The sequence below is a fragment of the Hyla sarda genome, chromosome 2, assembly GCF_029499605.1.
Source record: "Hyla sarda isolate aHylSar1 chromosome 2, aHylSar1.hap1, whole genome shotgun sequence".
Taxonomy (NCBI): domain Eukaryota; kingdom Metazoa; phylum Chordata; class Amphibia; order Anura; family Hylidae; genus Hyla; species Hyla sarda.
Genome location: NC_079190.1, coordinates 197858056 through 197861442, shown reverse-complemented (window position 1 = coordinate 197861442; position 3387 = coordinate 197858056).

Genomic DNA, 3387 nt, shown 5'->3' with positions numbered 1-3387 from the left:
TCAAAAGCACTGGATTGGCGTACAGCATGTGGATGTGCATTCATGTCTATTTTTCTAAAAGCATGTTACCTTTTTAAGATAACCACAGAAATTTGGAGTAAAATTGGTCTTGTAAATTAGTGGTCTTCTAAAAGGAAAATATGTTGACAGGCGAACATGTCACTGAGAGGTTCAAGGTAATTAAATATTGGCATCAAATTATAGAAACCAAGAATTGTGGCAAGCATGAAAAGTAACTTTTTATTCTGTGGTGAAAACAACACTAATCTATTTTAAGTAAGTTTAGCTGTGACTACAGCTTTGGCAAGAATCCCTTGGGCTTGTCTGCAACTTCCACAGTGAGGCCACAAGCAGCATGCCTTCAAATGTCTCCATGTGAAATGCATGCATACAGTGATACAGTAAAGTACTTTTATAGTTGTTCTATTATTGCACCATACAAAACAAAAATGTTATATTCCGCATATGCATTAAACTTATTATAATATACTATTTACGGTATTATTTAAAAATATTTTAGACCACTGCAAGGCAAATACTCAAAGATGGAAACTAAATGAGTAAGCACAATAGATATAGTTAAAGGGGTATTCTGGCCTTAGACATCGTTTCCCCCTATCCAAAGTATAGGGGATAAGATGTTTGATCACCGCTGGGACCCCTGCGATCTCGGTGCAGCCCCGGCATTCTGTGCCGGGCGCTGCTCCCAAGAACGAGACTTGACGTCATGGCCGCATCCTCTCGTGATGTCACATCAAGCCCCCTTAATTCATGTCTATGGGAGGGGGCGTGACATCACCTACCATAGACTTGAATGGAGGGGGCGTGTCCATATGTCACATCTCGGGAGCAGTGCCTGGCGGGCCCCTGCGATCACTTATCTTATCTCTATCCTTTGGATAGGTAATATGATGTCTAAGGCCAGAATACCCCTTTAATCTGCTCATCTCAATTATCACCTCTATTTGCTTGGTAATGGGAGAGAGAGAGGTGCACATGCCGCTGTACAGAACACTGGTGAGGCCTCACTTGGAGTATTGCGCACAGTACTGGAGGCCGTATCTACAGAAGGATATAGATACATAAGAGAGAGTTCAGAGAAGAGCTACTAAACTAGTACATGGATTGCAGGATAAAACTTACCAGGAAACGTTAAAGGACCTTAACATGTATAGCTTGGAAGAAAGAAGCGACAGAGGGGATATGATAGAGACTTTTAACTCCTTGGGGACAGAGCCCATTATAACCCTAAGGACGGGAGCATTTTTCTGACCACTTTCACTTTAAGCATTAATAACTCTGGGATGCTTTTAATTTTCATTCTGATTCCGAGATTGTTTTTTCGTGACATATTCTACTTTATGTTAGTGGTAAATTTTTGTCGATTTTTGCATCATTTCTTGGTGAAAAATTCCAAAGTTTGATGAAAAAATAGAAAATTTAGCATTTTTCTAACTTTGAAGCTCTCTGCTTGTAAGGAAAACAGACATTCCAAATAAATTATATGCTGATTCACAAATACAATATGTCTACTTTATATTTGCATCATAAAATTGACATGTTTTTACTTTTGGAAAACGTTAGAGGGCTTAAAAAGTTCAGAAGCAATTTTGAAATTTTTCACAAAATTTTCAAAATCGGAATTTTTCAGGGACCAGTTCAGTTTTGAAGTGGATTTGAAGGGCCTTCATATTAGAAATACCCCATAAATTACCCCATTATAAAAACTGCACCCCCTCAAAGTATTCAAAATGACATTCAGAAAGTTTGTTAACCCTTTAGGTGTTTCACAGGAATAGCAGCAAAGTGAAGGAGAAAATTCAAAATCTTCATTTTTTACACTCGGATGTTCTTGTAGACCCAGTTTTAGAAATTTTACAAGGGATAGTAGGAGAAAAAGCCCACCAAAATTTGTAACCCAATTTCTCTCGAGTAAGGAAATACCTCATATGTGTATGTCAAGTGATTGGCGGGCACAGTAGAGGGCTCAGAAGGGAAGGAGCGACAATGGCATTTTGGAGAAAGAATTTTGCTGAAATGGTTTTTGGGGGCATGTCACATTTAGGAAGCTCCTATGGTGCCAGAACAGCAAAAAAAACACATGGCATACTATTTTGGAAACTGCACGTAACAAGGGATTCGCTGAGCCTTTACACCTCACACGTGATTGACGACTTTTCGTTAAATTTGGATGTGTAAATGAAGAAAAAAAATTTTCACTAAAGTGTCGTTTTTTCACCCCAAATTTACCATTTCTACAAAGGGTAATGGGAGAAAAATCCCCCCAAAATTTGTAACGCAATTTCTTCCGAGTACGGAGATACCCCATATGTGGCCCAAAACTGTTGCCTTGAAATACGGCAGGGCTCTGAAGTGAGAGAGCGCCATGCGCATTTGAGGCCTAAATTAGAAATTTGCAATAGGGGTGGACCCGGTTACAAGGATAGGGCTTGTCTCCACCAAAACCCCACAGCAGTGTTTCCCAAACAGGGTGCCTCCAGCTGTTGCAATATCTGGAAAGAACGGGAAACAGCACTCCATGGTGTATTAAAAGAGGATAAAAAATTGTTTAAAAAGTCATGTAAACTGCTCACCGGTAGGGTTGTGTAAGCACATACACAACAATGGTGAGCACATGATAAGGTGTCCGCAGCCCTCCGGCACAAGAATATGTATACAAGTAAGCAGCTTCAATGGAGACGCCGGCTCAACATGGCGCTGGACACAGACCAAGCAGGTAGGTGATAGACAAGGTGTTTATTTACTCAGAATGCAACGCATTTCGCTGCCTAAGCAGCTTCATCAGGCATAGGTGGGAACAACAAAGCAGTGCATTTTATCACAGCATTAATTAGTCACAGCAGGAACCAATGATCGCCGAGGACCATTCAATGCCGGAGAAAATGCATAGTACAGAGATTAGTCTTAACAATTACAAGCAAAAGTATATCAAATACATACGAACCACAAATAGTCATACAAAATTACATGGTACTAATAATATAATATACATATATAAAAAAAGAATATACATCCCCACTACTTCCAGACCTGTACCCTGGTTCAGGGCCACCCCACAGACACAGTGCCACAGCATCAACGGCTGCCACATAGCCCCACACCAGTGTGAACAGATCACTAAGTTCACCTTACCATGTGCCCCCTGCAAGCAGACTGGTAAAAGCTAGGTGTAAACCCTTATGCAGTCTCTTTCTGTCCTAAAAAGGTTTTAGGCATCCTAAAACATTACATAGCTGTGAATAAACTAACACATCCCTGATGCTGTAGGAGCGTTAACCTGACCAGATGTCTTACTGACACTGTTGGCATCTGGCAGCTCAACATTATACTGAACTATTGTCCTGAATCTTGTCTTTAAATAGAATA